This window comes from Zalophus californianus, chromosome 9 (assembly GCF_009762305.2).
Source record: "Zalophus californianus isolate mZalCal1 chromosome 9, mZalCal1.pri.v2, whole genome shotgun sequence".
Classification (NCBI taxonomy): domain Eukaryota; kingdom Metazoa; phylum Chordata; class Mammalia; order Carnivora; family Otariidae; genus Zalophus; species Zalophus californianus.
This window is the reverse complement of record NC_045603.1, coordinates 54,868,449-54,890,494: the sequence shown is the minus strand read 5'-3', so window position 1 is coordinate 54,890,494 and position 22,046 is coordinate 54,868,449. Positions and strand designations below refer to the sequence as shown.

The following is a 22,046-nucleotide window of genomic DNA, read 5'->3' as shown; positions in this document are numbered from 1 at the left end:
TTACTGTATATTGTCTATGTTCCTTTCTGGTCTATGTTACTTTTAGGCTCTCTCTTTGCTTAGAGGACCCCTTTCAATATTTCTTGTAGGGCTGGTTTGGTGTTTGCAAATTCTTTTAATTTTTGTTTGTCCTGGAAACTTTTTATCTGTCCTTCTGTTTTCAATGACAGCCTAGCTGGATATAGGATTCTTGGCTGCATATTTTTCTCATTTAGTGTTCTGAATATATCATGCCAGTCCTTTCTGGCCTGCCAGGTCTCTGTGGATAGGTCTGTTGCCAAGCTAATGTCTCTACCATTGTAGGTTACAGACCTCTTGTCCCAAGCTGATTTCAGGATTTTCTCTTTGTCTCTGAGACTTGTAAGTTTTAGTATTAGATGTTGGAGCATTGACCTTTTTTTATTGATTTTGAGGGGGCGTTCTCTGTGCCTCCTGGAATTTGATGCCTGTTTCCTTCCCCAAATTAGGGAAGTTCTCTGCTATAATTTGCTCCAATATACCTTCTGGTGTTCTCTCTCTCTTCTTCTTCTGACATCCCGGTTATTCTAATATTGTTTCATCTTATGGTATCACTTATCTCTCGAATTCTGCCCTCGTGATCCAGTAGTTGTTTATTTCTCTTTTTCTCAGCTTCTTTTATTCTCCATCATTTCATCTTCCATATCACTAATTCTCTCTTCTGCCTCATTTATCCTAGCAGTTAGAGCCTCCATTTTTTATTGCACCTTATTAATAGCCTTTTTATATTGACTTGGTTACATTTTAGTTCTTTTATTTCTCCAGAAAGGGTTTCTTTAGTATCTTCCATGCTTTTCTCAAGCCCAGCTGGTATCTTTATCATTGTCATTCTGAACTCTTGTTCTGACATCTTACTAATATCCGTATTAATTAGGTCCTTGGCAGTTGGTACTGCCTCTTGTTCTTTTCTTTTGAGGCGAGTTTTTCCGTCTTGTCATTTTGTCCAGTGGAGAATAGATGAATAAGAAAACAAAATGCTAACAGGGTAACAATGACCCCAGAAAAATATACATTAAACAAATCAGAAGAGACCCAAAACCGGGGGGAAAGAAAGGGAAAGAAAGAAAATAGAAAAAAAAAAAGGAATATGATCAAATATGATCAGGCTGGTGCATAGATCAGTGCCACACACTAGATTTTGGGCATATTTTGGTCTGTTAGAAGAAAGTGCCTCCCAAAATTTTAAAGAAAGAGAAACTTATATATGTACAAAAATAAGGGTAAATATGATAAAGGGATGGAATATGACTGTAAAGATGAAAATTATAAAAGATTTTATAAAAGGTATTGGTAAGATAAGACATTGGTTGAAAAAAGAAAGAAAAATTTAAAAAAAACACAAAAAACAAAAGGGAGAGAATGTGATCAGGCTGGAGACTAGAACAAAACCATACACTAGAGATTTAGGGTATATTTTGATCTGTTAGAAGAAACTGTATCTCAAAATTTTAAAAAGAGAACAACTTATATATATATATATATATATATATATATATATATACGAAAAATAAGGTTAACTACATTGAAGGGATAGAATATGACTCTAGAAATGAAACATAAAGATTTAAGAAAAGGATTGATAAGATGTTGGCTGAAGAAGGGAAAAAGAAAAATTAAAAAAGAAAATTAAAATTAAAAAAATTAACTCTGGAATACTAAAGAATCATGGTAAAAAAGCCATGGATTCTATGTGCTATATTGCCCTAGCGCTGACGTTCTGCCATTCTCATTGATGGGTAAACTTGGTCTTGGCCGGCTGTTCTTGCTGATCTTCTTGAGGAGGGGCCTGTTGCAGTGGTTCTCAAATGTCTTTGCTAGAGGCGGAATTGCACTGCCCTTGCCAGGGGCCGGGCTGGGTAATCTGCTTGGGTTTGCTCTTGGGAGATTCTGTTCCCTGAAAGCTTTCCATACAGCTTTGGAGGATGAGAGTGAAAATGGTGGCCTTCCAATCTCCTCCCGGAGGAGCCGAGAGTTTGGGGCCCCACTCCTCAGTGCGCCCCCAGAGAAAAGCAGTCACTCCCGTCTCCCCAGTCTCTGGCTGCACTCCATGCTCACCTGGCCTGTGATCAAGTGTTTCTGTCTCTGGCACATGACCCCTTTTGGAGTCTTCAAACTCAGCAGATTCCTGCAGTGAGCTCCTGCACCGTTCCTCTCAGGGGAGGAAGGGGAGTCTCCCCAGATCTGCTGCTTGTTGGGTCCCTCCTGGAGGAATAGTGGCCCAACTGTGCTGTGGATCATGGTTTATGGCAACCCCGAGCTGAGAACCCACTCCCCAGCTCCTCTTTGCAGCCGGCTTCCCTGCTCCGATACCTGGGAGTTCTGCCACACTCAGACATCCCCAGTCTTTCTGTGACCCCAAGGGTCCTGAGACTACACTGTCCCAGCAAGGGTTCCAACCCCCACTTAGCCACTGGAGCTACATCCCTCAGTGGAGCCAACTTCTAAAAGTTCCGATTTTGTGCTCCGCTACTCTGTCACTTGCCAGTAGCGGCTAACGGAGGCCCCCTCCCCTGCCGTCTATCCTCCCGAATATCGCCTCGGATTCACTTCTCTGCAGGTCCTACCTTCCAGTAAGTGGTTGCTTTTCCGTTCAGAGAGTTGCTGCTATTCTTTTCTTCAGTCTTTTGTTGGGTTTGTAGACGTTCAGAATGGTTTGATCCCTATGTAGCTGAATTCCTGGGACCAGATGAAATTTAGGTCTCCTATTCCTCCATCTTGCTCCCGGAACCCAAGTCTCTGACTCTTGTTTTCAGCTCAGGTCATGATCTCAGGTCTTGAGATGGACCTCGCCCTCCACCCCACCCCCCACCCGCCAGAGTTGACTTCTGCACTCAGGGCAGGGTCTGCTTGAGATTCTCTCCCTCTCCCTCCCTCCCTGCCCACCCTCTGCTCCCCCCCTTAATCAATCAATCAATCTGAAAAAAATTGGGTTTTAGGGATACTCAAATGAGAAAATGGGGATGAAGATTTTATCATAGGATCTGAGAAATGTTAATTATTCATAAAAAATTGCTCTTATTTTTACTTTAATTGTCTGACTCCATTTTTGATGTTTGACTACTGGCAGCTTTGAAGCCCTACCCCTCCCTGTTCCCTTTCTGTCCCACATCTCATCAAACTGATAAGAAAACCCCACTGCTACTCCCTGTAGCCCTGGCATGAAGTTCAAAGTTCAAAACCAGTACAGGAACCCTCACTCTGGCCCCATTCCCTACTCACTATAAAAACAGCAAACCAATCCTCTTTCTCTGCTTTCTTAAATAATTTTTGAGAACAACTTATTAAGTCTGTCTTTCTTTTCCCAAAACATTTTTTTATGTGAGTAAAAAAAAAAAAACAAAACAACTTTTCATACTCTGTTAGCAAAAGGGTACATCAATAATCTGGACATCCTAACCAGATTTTAGGTGGGGGTCCATCCTGCTTCTGTACAAAAGCAGCCTCATGAGCCTTGTGACCACTTTGGGCATGTGAAGTAAGAATGTTTCTATGAAGTATAAGATTCAGGTAAACTGTATCTGAAATACTCAAGGCCTATGGAAAAAAAAATTAATGTAATACTGCAGGTCACTTTTTTTTTTTTAGCAGTTTTAGATAAGAAATTTGACAAAGTATTATTGGAGGTTCTTTGTAAATCATAAGGAGGACACTATGTCAGTGATCCTTCTTTAGTCATCCTTTCTGATTTAAAAAAAATTTTTTTGTGACTGATGCATATATTTCAAGTTTTTTTTATATATTATTTTCTTTTTGCTTTTTTATTATACATGTATACTACTTACTCTCTTCATGTCATTTATAGTCCATATTAGAGAAATAGTTACTTCAAATTTGAGTTTTGTAAAGTTGTTCTCACCAGTCTACCATTATAGTTTCCCTGTATCAGTTTTTTTTAATAGAGCTATATTCTGGTTTATTTATGCTCCTTTTCATTCATCTGTTGATGTGTTTCTCTTCCATAATAGATATCATATTTGCTCGTCATTTGAAATGTGCTATCACAATACCATTTATATCAAACATGCGGGGATTTTGCTCTTACATTTTCAAGCTCTTGTCTTGTCATCTGATAATCAACTTATAGGTTATTTCATCCATAAACAAACTTCAAAATCCTGTTATGCCCTGCTTGTTCCTTTGTATATCTGGATTCCAGTCATACTCCTTTTTGTTTTTTGAGACTTAAATTATTTTTCACAAAAATGGATTTTTATTTTTTAAGAATAAATATTAATAAATCTATATAGCCTTAATTTCAAAGGACATTGCTATTGATTGCCATTATTTTGAAGTCCTGGACTTAGGTGGTTAGCACTGATTGTAAGGAAGGAAACTTGAATAAAATTAATAGGCTCGAGTATTTTTTGTGTTGTTTACCTATGCTGTTTTGTTGTAGTCCGGACATTTGAAAATGAAAATATTGTTTTTCTTCCAAAACAAAAAGGATTTAATACTGTGAATTATTTGAATTTCTTAAAGTTTTCATCAATTCTGTAACTTTATAGTTATTACATTTTTTACATTATCTTGCATTTTATGTGACCTTTAAATAAATAATATATACTCAGTTCCTATTTTACACTTAATAAGTGGAAAAGTGAAAATTTCTAAAAGTCAAAGGTAAGAATGAAGAGTTGATCTTTAAACAATTACATAATAAAAACATAAAATAAGTCATTTAAGTTTGTTTACTATAAAAAAATAAAGTTAAATTGGATATAGTTTGATCATAATTTGTTTCTCTTTATATTGAGTACATTTTCCATCAGTGACTCAGTTCGTGCTGTATAGTGCCTTGTTGATCCTCAGGTTGAATTCTAGAATAAAAGTGACTTGAAATTTTTCTGGGGAAAAGCTAACTTATATGCATAGTATTTATTCTCTACCTCAAAAACAGCAGAAATGGTAAAAAATTCCTGCCCAGTCAACCTTATTCACTCACACTGGCACTGGTCATTCTTAGCTTAGCCCTTTTGCAGCTTAAGTATAATTCTATCTTTTTCTGCTTCTCACAAAGTTATTAAATACAAGCTCTATTAAAGAATGCATGAGCATGGAATGTTTTCCATTTCTTTCTGTCTTCCTCAATTTCTTTCATAAGTGTTTATATATACAATGGAATATTACTTAGCTATCAAAAAGAATGAAATCTTGCCATTTGCAATGACATGGATGGAACTAGAAGGTATTATGCTAAGCAAAATAAGTCAGAGAGACAAATACCATATGATTTCACTCATATGTGGAATTTAAGAAACAAAACAGATGAACATAGGGGAAGGGAAGGAAAAATAAAATAAGATGAAAACAGAGAGGGAGGCAAACCATAAAGACTCAAAACTATAGGAAACAAACTGAGGGTTGCTGGAGGGGTGGTGGGAAGGCGATGGGGTAACTGGGTGATGGGCATTAAGGAGGGTACTTGAAGTAATGAACACATCATACAACTGATGAATCACTAAATTCTACCTCTGAAACTAAAAATACAGTATATGTTAATTAAGTTGGATTTAAATATAAAAACTTTTTAAAAAGAAAAAAATGCATGAAAATTTATTTCAACCTCTCAACATTTTAATGTTGTTTTGTTAGCTGTTCTCACTCAAAACATGTAAGTTGAAATGATGTGTTTTGATGTGGACAAGTTTGTGTAGAATAGATAAAGGCACAGTGTTTCTAGAATTGCTGTGTGCCTAAGGACCTCTTTACAAGAAGGTCATAGGAATAGAAAATGCCAGGACAACTGGAGTTGAGAGGTGTTGTAAGGGTGGGGCATGAAGTAGGTCATTATGTCACAGGTATTTATATATATTGATTGATTGATAGATTGGTTTCATTACCATATAACTTAAATACAGTGAAATGTATAGATCTTAAGTATAAGTTCAGTGAGTTCAAATGTGTATATGGTGGAACTAAAACCTTTCCAAGATATACATTACCATCACCTGTAAAAGTTTGCTCATGCCACCTCTTTATCAACCTCCACCCCCACCCCCACCCCATGTCAGGCAACCACTCTTCTAATTTAATTCAGCACTTAGATGAATTTTTTTGTCATAGGGAAAGTTCAGAAAGTTCAGTACCTCTGATAGGAATATCTTGTAACTGGTGAGGTTACCAGTTTATGAAATTTGTTTACTATCTTGATCTTCTTGCATAATATTTGCTAAGATTTTAGTGACATTGTTTTAGCTTGATGTGCATGGTTTTTTGAAGATCTATAAACAGCTGTCTTCTGCATATTCCAAACTTTAGAGGCAGGATATAGGAATTTAGTAGTGAAAGATCAGACTATGTAGTCTCTGGGACTTTTCCTAAGGGATCAGATCATTTGTATGTGTGTGGAGTAAGAAGCATTATATAATAGGTGCCTATTGTTTGTCCCACTATGATCCATGGACAGTCTGTCAGGATTATTGATCACGCTTATTAAAATTCAGATTCCTGGGCCTCATTTGTAGACTTACAGAATGAGAAGCTCCAGGAACTAGGGAATATACTGCTGCTTTTTTAAAAAGTGGTCATCACAAGTGACTTGCATACACAAATCTTGACTCAAACAAGAAAATTACTTAGCCTCTGTGAGTTTTGATGAACTAATCTGAGCTTCTTAATGGTTCTTAAATGAGTTAGGAAACCCTTAAGAGAATCCTTGGCATTCAGTAAGGCACAACCTATATTATCCAGTTTTACTATTGTTATGTTTCTTGTTATGAACACCCCTACTTAAAATCCTTGAATCTTCTCTTACTGTTTTGGTGAAAAGGAATAAAGTCCATAATGTGATCTCAACCCTACATATCTCTTCACTCACATCTCTAGTATCAAGCACTCTCTTACTTTTTAAGGCCTGTCCCCATTAGTTACTTTTCAGTGCCATGTTTCCTCTCAACATAGAGCCTCTAGAAGTGCTGTTCTCTTACCTGGAACACTTTCTCTCTGTTCTCTGGAAACACCAGTTCAAATGTTATTTTCTCAAAGTTCTCTGAACACACTTCCTCAAAATAAGTCAAGTATCTAAGTCAAGTATCTCTAATTATGTAGTCTTCTGAGACTATTGCTATTTACATTTTTAAAGCATTTATCGTAATGCCAATTTTATACTTATTATATGAATAGTGTGTATTATCTACACTTGACTTAAAAGGCTCAGATGGTTGAGCGTCTGCCTTCGGCTCGGGGCGTGGTCCCAGAGTCCTGGGATCGAGTCCCCCATCGGTCTCCCTGCTCCTTGGGAGCCTGCTTCTCCCTCTGCCTCTCTCTCTCTCTCTCTCTCTCCCCTCCCCGTCTGTCATGAATAAATAAATAAAATCTTTAAAAAAAAAGATTTAAAAAAGGGTAGATACTGTGTCTAGTTTTGCAAATCACTGATAAGTAGTAGGTGATTAAAAAAATAAGACTGGTCAGGTTTGTTGTTTGTCCTAAATTAAGAGACCAAATAGATTTGTATTATTTTTTGTTTATATCATCTTTTATTACAGACTATGACTGTACTTACATACATTAAATCATTACAGAATTCATATTTTAAGGCACTCAAGTCTCCCAAATTAAGGTACCTATTGTACTTTGTTCTCTAATTTCAAACATTAAAACACGAGAAGTAAAACTGCACCTTCATATTAAATTTGAGGCTTAAATTTGTAGAATAAAAAAAGTACTTTCAGAAATCTCAAGTCAGAAATTAACAGACTAGAGGTTGAACTAATAATCTTACCATGGTTTGATCATCACTTGGTTTATTCTTATTACAAATTTGCCTTTTTATTTACAAATCTAAACAGAATCAAAATTCTACTTTTAGATGGTACAATAAAGATATTAATGGAAGAGACAGATCCACATATTTGCTATGTCCCTGGACATTTATCTTGCTTTAAAATGCTAATCTTTTGTGCCTTGAGCTTCTTACTGAGCAGTGAACGTTTATCTGTGCACAATCCATTTCTCTTCCTGCTGGGATTTTCTTTAGAGTCAGTGGTGCCATCACTGAACAATTCTGAATGTGCTTCGTTAGGTATATTTGTTCTACGTGGAGTATTCTCAGAGATCACACTTTCATTTTTGGCTCCTATGGCTTCTCCTAAAGCTGTTAAAATTTCATCAGGTTGGTTTACCATAAACTTTGTATCTTCTTCAGTGAAGTATGTTTCTTGTTATGAACATGGTTTTAAGCATTTCTGTGAGGTCTATCAGTACTGAAGACCACTTGCTTTTCTTTCATCTTGTAAATGATGTGTTGAGTTTTGGCTGTGGCTGGAGTCCTTTTCTGACCATCCCTAACTAAGTCAATTTTAATAAAAAGGCTAACATCCCTGATATCTCCTGTCAAAGTGTGTTTAGCCTTCTGTTTACTCAGTAACTCAATAAGTTATCAGTAAGATAATTCCCTCTCCTCTGACATTTCCTTGAAGGTCTTCATTTACAGTTATATCCAGGATGACCAAATCAACAACACAAAATATTGGATTTCCTCCATCCAGTATTGAAATACTGTATCCTGCTGACAGCTTCTGCAATTTCTTTGGTTGCTACCACTCATTCCATTGGGTGGCCATTGTCCATTGGTTTTCTCACTATGACAGTGTCCAGAATAAAGTCTTAGACATGTGTTTAGAAGCTCCAGAAGTGTTTCTCAGCTTGTATAAAGCCTCAGCTTAATTTTTAATTAAAATTTAGAGCATGATAGGTAAACCTAATTATTCTAATTTCCCATCCTTTAATAAAGTAAAGTAGCATAGCTTCATGTTAGCAATGGTCATTTAGAAAACAGCTATTTTAGGTATAGAGGACAAGTTTTATTATTTTAAATTTGAGACCCAAATTTGGGAAAGGTAAAATAAAAGGATTATCATAGGAAAAAGATACATACGTAAGCCACAGGTATCCAAATATAAGTTATAATATTCATTATGCAAGGAACAGTACACATAATATTTTAAAACACACACAAACACACACATGCATGTATACGCTCAGCAATAAGTGACTATAATATTAAGCATTTTTAACTTTTACAAAAATCAATAGTTATCAAAGATAATTTATAAATATGTCAAAAAGTACAGAGAATTAAAAATATATTTATGATAAAAAGAAATTCTGTTACTTGGGCACAAAATAACTAGTATTTAACAGAGAAAGCTCAAATTCTGCCTACTCCTTTTTTATTTGCATATCATCCCTAACAATTTGCAGTAAAGGAGTCACAGTCCTTTTTTACCCCTTGTGAATAAACCTATTATATTTAGCCAGTTTTGTTAAATTTTAAGTCTATTTCATTGCTTCCATTTCTCATTATTTTCACTTACTATAAGTCAGGCACACAAAATTCATCTCATTCACACCCTCTGCACTTACTGTACATCTTCAACTATATTTCATTATTTACTATTACATTTTGAAGCAACCACACCTGTTTTCTTTTAAAAGAAAATATTTCCTTTTTATCTCTCTTCTTGTCCTAGATAATAAATATGCATTGCTCTACATATATACTCTGATACCTTACATACATTTTTTTTTACGTTTCTTCAAAATGAACAGGTATATAACATGACCCAAATACATTTATATGTCTTCTTTAGTTGAAGATTATAATGCGTTACATATGAGCACAGATTATATTTTCTATGAATGTAATTTAAAAATTAGTTTAAGGTCTTACAGTTGACAAGAATCTTGAAATTACTACTTAAGTTGACATGTCTGTGTTTATCCTTATGGCTTGAACAAGGTAAAGAACTTTATAAACATGAATTCCTTTAAAAGGCTTTCTTTATTACAGTTTTTCTTAGATGAACACAATATTTTGTTTATGAATAATTTTTAGAAACAATATATTTTGATTCATAAAGTAAATATGGAAATTTAGAATTAAAATCATAATACAATAATTTTTAAAATTTTATTTTTATTTTTTAAGATCTACTCTCAGCAGCTTTTGAGTATAAAATACAGGTTTGTTAACCACAGTCACCATGCTGTTCATTAAATTCTCAGAATTTATTCATCTTGTAACTGGACGTTTGTACACTTTGACAACCTTTGCCTCTCACCCCTGCCACCAATCTGTGCTCTGTTTCTAGGAGATCTATTTATTTAGATTACACATATAAGTGAAATCATATAGTATATCTCTTTCTTTTTCTGGCTTATTTTACTTAGTATAATGCCCTCAAAGTTCTGTCTAGGTCCATCCAGTTGTCACAAATGGCAGGATATCCTTCTTTTTATGGCTGAATAGTGTTCCATTGCGTGTGTGTGTGTGTGTGTGTGTGTGTGTGTGTGTGTGTGTATCACGTATTCTTTGTGCATCTGCAGACACTTAGATTGTTTTCATGTCTTGACTATTGTAACTTGGCCATTGTAAAAAATGCTACGGTAAACATAGGAGGACATATATCTCTTTGAAATAATGATTTATTTTCTCTTGAGAAGTGGGATTGCTAGACCATATGGCAGTTCTATTTTTAATTTTTTGAGGAACATCTGTACTGTTTTCCATAGTGGCTGTACCCATTACATTCTCACCAACTCTGTACAAGTGTTACCTATTCTCCACATCCTTACCAGCACTTGTCATCTCTTGTCTTTTTGATTGTAACTATTCTAATAGGTGAGAGGTGATATTGTGGTTTTGATTTGCATTTTTCTGATGATTAATGATGTTGAGCACCTTTTCATGTATCTGCTGACCACTTGATTATCTTTGGAAAAATGTCTATTCTGGTCCTTTGCTTGCCCATTTTTAATCAAGTTACCTGATTTTGTTTTTTTGCAATTGAGTGTATATTTTTACAGAAATAGGAAAAACAATTCTAAAATTTGTGTGGTAACACAGAAGTCACCTAATAGTCAAAGCAATCTTGAGAATAAAGCTGGAGGCATCACACTTTCTGATTTTAAACTATGTTACAAGGTTATGGTAATCAAAAAGGTATGGTACTGGCATAAAAACAGACATAGGCCAACAGAACAGAATTAAGAACTTAGAAATAAACCCATGTATATATGGTTAACTGATCTTTGACAAATATTTGACAATACTCAATGAATAAAAGATTGAGTCTAGTCAATAAATAGTATTCACGTGCAAAAAAAAAAAAAAAAAAGAAACTGACCCATATCTTACACCACTCACAAAATTTACCTCAAAATGGATTAAAGACTTAAACGTAAGAACTGAAACCATAAAACTCGTAGGAGAAAACAAAAGGAAAAAGCTCCTTGACACTGTTCTTGGCAAGTATTTCATGGATCTGACAGCAACAGCATAAGCAAGAAAAACAAAACTAAACAAGTAGGACTACATCAAACTGAAAAGCTTCTCCAAAGCAAAAGAAATGATCAACAAGATGAAAAGGCAACCTGTGTAATGGGAGAAAATATTTATGAACCACATATCTGATAATGGGTTAATATCTCAAATATGTAAAGAATTCTTATAATTATTAGTCTTACACAAAGTAGAATATTATTTACACTGTGATAAAATTAGGAAGAGACATAAAGAGTTGTTTTGAAACTCAGTAACTCTCATTTTTAAAAAGAACCTTCTACTTATCAGAAATATTAAGTTAACTTTTGTTAGCCCAGGGCGCCTGGGTGGCTCAGATGGTTAAGCGTCTGCCTTCAGCTCGGGTCATGATCCTGGGGTCCTGGGATCGAGTCCCGCATCGGGCTCCCTGCTCCTTGGGAGCCTGCTTCTCCCTCTGCCTCTCTCTCTCTCTCTCTCTCTCTCTGTCTCTCATGAATAAATAAATAAAATCTTAAAAAAAAAAAAAACTTTTGTTAGCCTACATTATAAATCCCTATATTCACAAATAATATTTTAAAAGACTCTTTAAATTACGTTTATATGTTTATATATATCCTTATCTCTAACCAAGACTAAGACTATTAGCTTAATTCACTGAAGTTTAGAATATATTTTGGGGGGAGGGAGGAGCAGAGGGAGAGAGAAAATCTTAAGCAGGCTACATGCCCAATGTGGAGCCCAATATAGGACTCTATCTCACAACCCTGAGATCATGACCTGAGCCAAAATCAAGAGTTGGATGCTTAACCAACTGAGCCACCCAGGTGACTCTAGAATAATTTTTTTACAAAAAATATTTACTATCTAGCCTTTTACAGAGCTATTTTAGGAAGGGGGAGAAAAGCTTTATTTAGAAGAGTCAAAATATGTAAAGCATTGAAAGTTAAACATTTAAAAAAATTCCTTATTTTTTTAATTTATATAAATCCTAAAAAAGTATCAATTCAAATTTGAGCTCCAACAGATTGTAAAAGACCTTAAAATTTGCTTCATTGAATGCTTGTTTTATGGAGCCTCTCAAATGAACAAATTTGTTCATATCAAAAGTTCCTCGAACTGTCACTACACTTCCAAATTGCCCTTATTGAAATTATGCCAGTTGGAGGGATTTGCATATTAGTTAGGATTATAACATGAAACATGAAGAAAGCAGATTTTTAGTTTGGAAAGAACACAGATTTTAAAAAACTCCATGAGAACTGCAATAGTCAGTAAGGACATAGTTGTGAAACCACTTATCTTCAAAACCTGGCCAAAAACTAGTAGCTCGAAGAAGCCTCTAACGCCGGCAGAGGGAATTAAGTAAAATATTTTCAGGAACGTAAAGACAGTACTGAGGAATGTCCTTATAAGTTTTGGAAAAGCTAAATTGATGTAACATTCGTCCAAAGGACACTAGTGTGACATGAGATTTTGAAACTGGCAGCTTCTAATCCACTTGACAGGCCAGTTTTTCTGAACTCTGTCTCCTGTCCTTTGAACTTTAACTTATAAACCAGGAGTCAGCACCTTCAGTGAACAGGTTAAATCCAGACCCACATCTGTTTGTACAAATAAAGTTTTATTGGAACACAACCTCATTCATTTATTACATATTGTCTTTGGTTGTTTTCATGCTATAATACAGATTTGAGTCACAGCAAAGACTGTTTGGACCACAGAGCCTAAAATATTTACTATCTGGCCTTTTGTAGAAAGGTATTTATTGAATCTTATTAAGAGACATAAAGCCTTATAGACAATAGACAAGTAGAGAGGATGGCTGGTGGCAAATTAATGCTGTGGAAGATCCACATAAGTGAAAATGTATACAAATTTGACCAATGACCTGGAAGTCTGGGGGGACTCTTTTCTCAGGACAGAGAAGAAAAACAAATATTGAGAAGACTGTGAAATAATTGGAGCTCAGATTAAAAATAAAACTTCATACTCATGGATAGGATGGCCCTTAGCAGAGGTATCCCAGATGTGTACACTACCATAGGACTGAGCTTCTTGTTAGCATCACTGAGGGACTGGCCAAATCTTGCTGAGTACTCTGCTTGCTAGGCTTCACCAGCCTGGGACCATTAGGGACACTCTACTGTTAGGTTAATTAGCTTGCTATAGCAAAGGAAAATACAAACCATTAGGAACCATGGTTTCCCCTTAAAATGGGGAGTCAAGGAAGGTTATTTTATAGCATTTTGGATGCTGAAATAAGCCATAGAATGATATTCGCAGGGATTAAATGGATTTTGTGAAATAAGGAGCCGCTGGAAGACGAGTAGTCTTACTTTTAAAATACATGTCTCTATAGAGTTACCATAGCTTCAAATGAATGTGTCTAAATAAACTGATATTAAAGGACTTGGGCTTAGTTTATCTTGCATGTCATGCTTGGTACAGTTTATCTGTTCTGTGAGTCCTCATACAGTTTTGGAAATATGGTTTCTGTTTCAGGGTGCAGTATAAGAACGTGCATTGTAGTAATAAACACCACACTCAGGTTTATAGGAAAAAGATGTAATTGAGAATAGGTGCAGCTTCTATTTGTATTTCTCTTAAGTTGGTACAAATTAGTTTATATTTTTTATAAGATCTCCTTCCTCCCTTGGCCTCTGAACAACACTGATAAGAGTTGAGTGGAGTTACCAAACACTAAATACTCCTGCTAAGATCTCTCCCTTTATCTTTCCCTCTGACATATTCAGCATTATCCCACTACTGCTCTGCTTTAAAACTCCGAGGAGATTCTCAGTGGTTTTTTTAGCCTGTTACCTCCAGAAGCCCAGGTCTCCCTAGGTATGTATTATGTTTCAGACTATAGAATGTGAGCTCACAATACTTTTCCACATGATCATTTCTTACAGTCTAAATACTTATTTTTCCTACAGCCCTTACCATCATCTGACACAATATGCATTTTACTTATTTCTTTTTAAAGTTGGTACCCCCTGCTTCGGTAGGCAGAAGCTAGGGCACATGCCCTCTTCCCAAGATTTCTGTCTGTTGGTTATGTAATCAAACACTAATGTAGGTACTGTTGTGAAGGGATTTTACAGAGGTAGTAAAATCTCAAACCAGTTGATCTTAAAATAAAAGAGATTATCCCTCTATCCAGGTGGAATTGACTCAGTCAGGTAAGCCCTTTAAAAAGCAGAGTTTTCTCTGGCTGGTAGAAGAAAGGAAAGACAGATGTATTCAAATTGAGAGAAGAATGTGAAGTGCTATTGGTGCTTTTGGAGATGGAGTGGGTTATGTGCAAGCAGCAGCCCCAAGGAGCTGAACGTGATCCTTGGCTGATAGTAAAGAAATGAGGACCTCAGTACTCCAACAGCAAGATGAACTCTGCTAACAGCATGATTGATCTTGGAAGTAGATTATTTCCCAGAGAGTACAGGTAAGAGCCTACCTCTGCCAACATCTTGTTTTTTCATCCTTGTGAGAACCTAAATAGAGGTCCCAGCCAATACCAGTCAGAATTTTGGCCTGCAGGACCAAAATAATTAAGGGGTTAGGTTTTCAGCTGTTAACCAGAGTAGAGGTATTTTTCCCATTTTGTTTATTGTTATTAGTGTCTAGAATTATGCCTGGAATATAAGAAACATTTTAGAAATAAGTCCAATTAACCTGCTAAGCTAAACACTGTGAATAGTTTATTTTAATCTATAGACTCACTCTAGATATTTAGCCATAGATCCAGTTGAGTAAAGGATTAAGGGTTAAATGTTTGAAGAGTCCATCTAAAAATCTTACATAATCTCTGGTAACATTTTAAAAAAATTATAAAAGGTATCAGTGATAGACTTACAAGTGTTTAATTTTTTTAAGATGAATTGATTATCAGACCCTGAATACTTGATTTAATGCATGTTTTAGTGCACTTTATGTGACACAAATTAATTTGCCATAGAGGCAGGAAACCTATCTCTAAGGTAGTCATGGTCAAATCTTAATTATCTCCTTAAATAGGAAAACAGGCTTATCAAGATATTTACTATGGTATTCTTGAGTGGTACTCTCTCTTATTTGTTAATAACCCTTTCCACTAAAATAAAACATTCTACGGTATAGATTTTAACACGTGGACTTTAATAATGACACCCATTTTTGAAACTCTAACCTCTGTATTCCTTCCAATCATCCCACAAGTTGCTTTTACCTCTGTACATGAGGAAAATGGGCCTTAGAGAGATTATGTAACTAGCTTAAGGTCAGAAAAATTGAATTTGTAAACCTAAGATTCCAGCCCAGGTGGATGCATAACTGAGGTTCCATGTTTGTCCTAGTCTGACACACTGTCAATCAGTGATGTTTTGTTTATTAAATTCATCCATAATTATTATGAATATATATGAATTTATATTCATGTCTGAATATTTGCAGTGTTTGTAACAGTTTTATTGAATATTAACAAGATATGATGATCATTTTCTTAGGCACTAATTTTATCCTAGAAACTTTGTTAGAAGGCTTGGATTGTATGGGCTTTTGTCACAAGGGCAATAGTCAAATCTGAAAACAAGTGCAAAATTGAGTTAGCTTTGATCAAATGGAACAATCTTGAAGCAACCAATTATCAATCAATTGACCTTTCTTTTACTTACATTCCTTCAATGCGCGTTTGTTAAGAGTACATCATGTGAGGCATTGTATTCTTTGCTGAATTTAGCATGACATTGGTATTTTGAGAGCTTTGAGAGAAAGATTTGAGGCGATATAACCTGAAGCTGAAAGATGAGTAGGTGTTAGTTAGCCTTAAGAGGGGCAGTTGAGAGGGAAGAAGAGAGCAAAAGTGTGGGAATATTCTAGATGAAAGTAAATAAAAACTGAAAATTAAGCAAAGTTTGCCTTTTTTAAATTTTTTATTGTTATGTTAATCACCATACATTACATCATTAGTTTTTGATGTAGTGTTCCATGATTCATTGTTTGTGCATAACACCCAGTGCTCCACTCAGAATGTGCCCTCTTTAATACCCATCACCAGGCTAACCCATCCCCCCACCCTCCTCCCCTCTAGAACCCTCAGTTTGTTTTTCAGAGTCCATCGTCTCTCATGGTTCATCTCCCTTTTTTTTTTTTTTTTAAGGAACTGAAAGAAGTACACTGTTGTTGGATGTTAGAGTCCATTATTTGGGAAAGGAGCACTTGGAGGCAGAGATTTAAAAAGCATGTGTATGCAGTGCCTTCTAGGTCGCCTTAATACAGTTGAAATTTATGTGGTGCCGCTGAAGGGAATGCAATGAGTAGGTTTTTTATTTGTTCATTCACTCATTCAACAATATTCATTAAAGACTTGCTTTGTGCGCTGTGCCAGGTGCTGGCTTATGGGTTAGGAGCTAGACTGCAGTGAATTTGTCATTGTCAGGGTCCTTTCCCTCATGGAGCTTATTATCTGGATTGATGGTTTTGAAAGGTCATTCTGCTGCAACATAAATAATAAACTGTAGCAAGGAAAGACCAGATAGAAGGAGTTGGAATAGGAAGCAAACAGGGATGACTACCTGAGCTGAAGATTTAGGATCTAGCAACGAAGAAGTCATTGGTGGCAGAAATGGGGACATATTGGTTGGAGGAGGCGTTTAGACCCCAACTTCTTTTTATAAATTTAGAATGAGCTGGAGGACAGGTACTGTATATCTTTATCACTACATTTCCAGTCCTTGTCTACTAATTTAACCTTGACTGTCTATCATCATCTTTGCCAGATCATTGATTACAAGCATTCTTGATTTTAGAGTATGCTCAACATCTGCTTAACTTACAGTTGGGACTAAATTTGATGGTTTGGGATATTTTTCCTGATTTTTAAAATTTACAAATAAGTACTATTTTCTGAATAATGAATTCCTTAACTTTTTGGACATTTTTCTTTTCAGTATTATAGAGCTATAGTCACATTCAATTAAAGACTGCATAACATGTTAATAAGTGGTTAGTGAATCTTTCTTTCCCCCAAATATCTACTAATCTACTAAAAAATTTATAAGATGGTCACTTCCTAAATTGACAGCCTACTTTAGGAACTATTCATGCATTTATTTTTTTGTACTGTGCAATTTGTTCTTGTTTACACAGGTTTGCTCTATAATATTTCATTTGTAAATGCTGGCACTCGCTCACCGTACTTAAAACAAAAAGTTCAAATTGTTATTTGAGTTTTCTTCCCTACCCTTGAAGGAGAAAGTAAATAAATTTGCTCCTTTTCTGTTTTTCTTAGTTTTTAAAGATATATTAAGTTTATAAAGTGCATGCTTTTAAAATTGTATTTTTGGTTTTGAAAAGGGAAATATATTCAACAATTTATTTAATAATTTTCTAAATATTAAAGTTAGAATGTAATTATAATTTGCAAAACAGTTCATTCTTCCACCACATTCTTGAAACAAAAACATGGGCCCTTTATTCATACTTCCTATGTTCAGGTCCTCATTCTTTTGGAAAAAAATGGTATTTGGAGATTTGAAAGCTTCCAACTTTATAATTAGATCTGACAGAAAGAAACTTAAGAATAAGTTCTATTCTTAAGCCCCCTGACAATTATGTCTATGCATAATTTTTTATTAGTCATGTTATAGCTTATTGATGCATTTGGTGGAAGTCACAAGGTTGGATTTGACTATATTTGTACTTAATTTTTCTTCTGCTAAAGTCTCATTTGTTTTAATTTGGCTGTCTATTCTCTATCTGAAATGTTATACATTCAAATTTCAGTAGCAATACGTTATAGATGATGTAGAAAAAGTTTGACAGTTTTGGAGAAAAAAAAAGGTAGAATTATTTCTTTAAATTATCATAGTACTTTAAAAGTCTTGACTGTGGGGCGCCTGGGTGGCTCAGCTGCTTAAGCGACTGCCTTCGGCTCAGGTCATGATCCTGGAGTCCTGGGATCGAGTCCCACATCAGGCTCCTGGCTCAGCGGGGAGCCTGCTTCTCCCTCTGACCTTCTCCCCTCTCATGCTGTTTCTCTCTCTCTCTCTCAAATAAATAAATAAAATCTTTAAAAAAACAAAAACAAAAACAAACAAAAAAACCAAAAAAAAGTCTTGACTGTATAAAATTTAAAGTGTATGACAGAAACGTTTGATATTCCTTAGACATCCTAAAGCCACTCCCATTTTCCAGTTTGAGAAACACTTTGTTTGTGAAAAATTTCAACCTTATTTGCCCAATCCACTTTTTCCAACTTCTTTTTCTTCTTATTCTTAGCAATATACTTAGCACAGTTGCATAAATGGAAACTTTAGAATAAAAATCCTCAATCAAAACTTCCATTTTGTGCATTTCATTTTTGTGTCAGTTCATTCAATATTTATAAGTGCTTGTAGCCTACAATAATTAATGGAAGCTAACAGGTACCTTAAAAGATCAAGCATTTCAAATTACTAATAAAAACAAGAATTTAAAACTATCCTAAGTAAGCTCTCAACAAAGTTGGGCTTCTTTATTCTAATTTTTATCTTTAACACCTTGAGGGCAAACTTTGTGAAAGCATCTGAAGATTTACATTGGGAAACTGATGGATACATATAGATAAATACTAAAGGATAGGAAGGAAAAAGGCTTTTCTTCTGGATAGTTGTTTCTAAAGAGTACATTTTGTCTGTTCCTCTGGTATTAGTTCTATGATAAAATCTCCCTTGTGGAAGGTTTCTATATAATTCAGTAGGCTTTCCTTATAATTTGCAAAAAGATGCCTCATAAATGAAATCTATAATTTATGATTATGGTTTATGTCAAAGTCAAATATTTTTCTATTACTTCGAAGACTTTTAAATATTAATTTTCAGTATTAAAATGTCTTATTTTCCTACTCAAAATTATTTCTGCTTTTAATATTCAAGCACGTTAGGTGAATGGCTGTTCTCCAAAGAAATTAACAACTATGGATTTAAAATTCTATTTCTTTTTTTTTTTTTGCTTATAAAATTTTAACAGTATCCTTTTGGCTATATGGATCCAGACTATAAAATTGACTGATAAACAAGTTAAGAAGTTAATTTTACCTTTATGTGTAAAAACTTATATGGAAAAAATCAGGTTTCATTAACTATTCAAAGAATGTATTACTCTTCTCCCTATTGCATACTCTCGAACATAGAGGGCGCTGTTACATTAACGAACACCACCATTTAAAGCAGAGCTGTTTATAGCTCCTTTTAATGGCAAGACCATCAGCTCCAATGTGTTTCATGACGGCTGTGTATTAATCATTTTGTCTTTCTCTCAGTAAATATCTTTTTCATAATGCTTTAATGAAGTTCTTTCCATAGGCTTTCATCTGAGATAAGTAAAGATGTGAATGTGAATGCATGGATATATTTATGGAAAGCGTTAGCTCATATGTTAAATGCATCATGAAGTTTCCTGACAGCACCACTCTTAATTTTTAACATATATAATAATATATCGTGACAAAAATCAGTCAACATGAGTCACTAAACATTAAATATTAAAAATTTTGGAAAGACTGATAACTTGCTTTGACATTCTGGAAAAGCACACATTTTGTCACATTCATGCCAGGAAATGCAGACCAGTATATTTAGTCTAAGTGATGCACAATATTTTTGGTAATACGTAAAATAGCTCCAGTTAATCGTTATGTTGATCACTGCAAGAAAAAGAAGGTTGTGTAAAACATTGTGATTTTTGAAATGCATTGATCTTTAAATTTTTATCTAGCTGTTTGAAAATAGAGGTATCTATCAAAGAACAGGTAGTATACAGGTGGATGTTTTCTAACGTGAGAACAATCCGAAGAGAGACACCATAGTCTCAGTTTGGAATACTATTCACTTCTCTCCTTCAAGCTCTTAAGGTTTTACTCATTGTTACATGCTGACTTTATATGTTACCACCTGCACTGCCGCTTTCCTATGGCAAAATACTCACTGACTGGCCCAGCTTCTGGGAATGAACCTTAGCAGACAGAATATATTATTGAAATGTTTAGGCAGAAGAGCTATTGATTATCATCTGGCTTTACGTATAATAAATGGTAAGCCAAAAAAATTGTAAACAGCACACGTATCAAGAGATTTAAATGTGTTTGTATCTTTAGACACTCTAATCCCATTGTCTAGAATCTCTACTCAAAATAATGTTCTGAAGGAGTAGAGATACCTTCATGCAAAAAATATATATATTTTTTTGCAATTCTGGAATCATCACAAATAAGAATGGTATATTACTCAATGTGGTTTTATAGAGATAATATATGTTAGAATATATATTAATGTATGTTCATATATAATGATATATTCATATATAATATATGTGTATGTGCATATATTTAGTGGTTAAAGTACAGATTCTGAAGCCTGAAAGCTCTGGTTCAGATTCTAACTCAATCACTCACCAAAGAAAAGGATAATCTCTCTGCCTCAGCTCACTCATGTAGAAAATGAGTATTTAAAAACTATTTTCATAAGATTTTTATAGGAATTAAATGATGTGGCCCCAGGTAGAATGTTTATAAGTATAAATAGACCATATTAAAAGCTTGCTATTGTATTTTCATGGCTCTTCACATTAAAAGTGGTATTTTATAACAATATATTTGCATTTATTGGCACCTAAGTCTTAACCTCTTATCTATATGCTCTGCAAAGGAAAGATATTACTCAAAGTAAACTTTAAAAAGATGAATTGGTGTGTGCATGGTGGCTTTTAAGAGGGAGTGAAATGAAGGTGTGGTGACCAGTTAAAAAGATACTGCAGTACTGAAATGAGTTCATATTTGAATATTCAGTCACATCTTACTCTAAGAAATATAGAGACATCAAAAGCACCCATCTATTATCATTTGGTCTTTTTGCTCCTGTCATACTTTAATTATGATGTCTGCATATCATATCTTATAATGTTCTAATAGTGAGTTTTGTGGTGTTTTATGTGTCTTTTGAGGGGAAGAGATATGAATTCACACTTTAGAGATTACATGACCACAAAGCTAACCTCTTACCTGTCACTGGAAAGGTTGCTTTTCATTATGGTTGTGTGTGTGTGTGTGTGTGTGTGTGTGTGTGTGTGTGTGTGTCATGAAATTTCAAATCATTCTTATCTTTTACAACTCCCCCTTCACCTCATGCTACTCAGCCACCTGGTCTCTGTGCTGTGCTTTGGACACTAAGCTTCTCTCATCGTAGGACTTTATCTTTCTTGTCCCACATTTCCCAACTTGTCAGAGGACTAGTGTCCTCTTCATTCAGATATACTTAAATGTCACCTATTAAAGAGGATTCCGGTAACTGCATCTATTAAAGTATCATCACCATCCCATCACTCCAATTTGTTAAATTTTTAATATTGCATTTATAATAAACAAATTATATCTACTTAAATTGTGAATGTCTGTCTTCTCTACTAGAGTACAATTCCACTGAAGCATGAGCTTTGTCTGTTTGTTCGCTCTTATGTCACTTGCCCCTAGAATATAAGACTAGTCAGTTAATACATATTAAGTGGCTGAATGATTATGACCAATAACTTTTGTTTAAATTGTTGAAATTTCTGTGCAAAAAAATTTGATATATGTACATTGTAACTAGCTAAACTGGTACCTTCTACAGATAACATCAACCAAACATACATACTTTAAAAAGTTACAGTACTATCAGTAACATTTTCCAAAATTTACAGACTATCCCTAAGCAGGGGATTGAGCTGGATATCATCACTGGATTATGGAGCAACTGGGGAGGGTCAATATAAGCAT

At 34.9% G+C, this 22,046-nt stretch overlaps 1 pseudogene; it reads right to left on the bottom strand.

Moving 5' to 3' along the window:
* Positions 1-7,871: 7,871 nt before the first annotated feature.
* Positions 7,872-9,388, bottom strand: LOC113922375 (annotated as a pseudogene).
* Between the last annotated feature and the right edge of the window lie 12,658 nt (positions 9,389-22,046).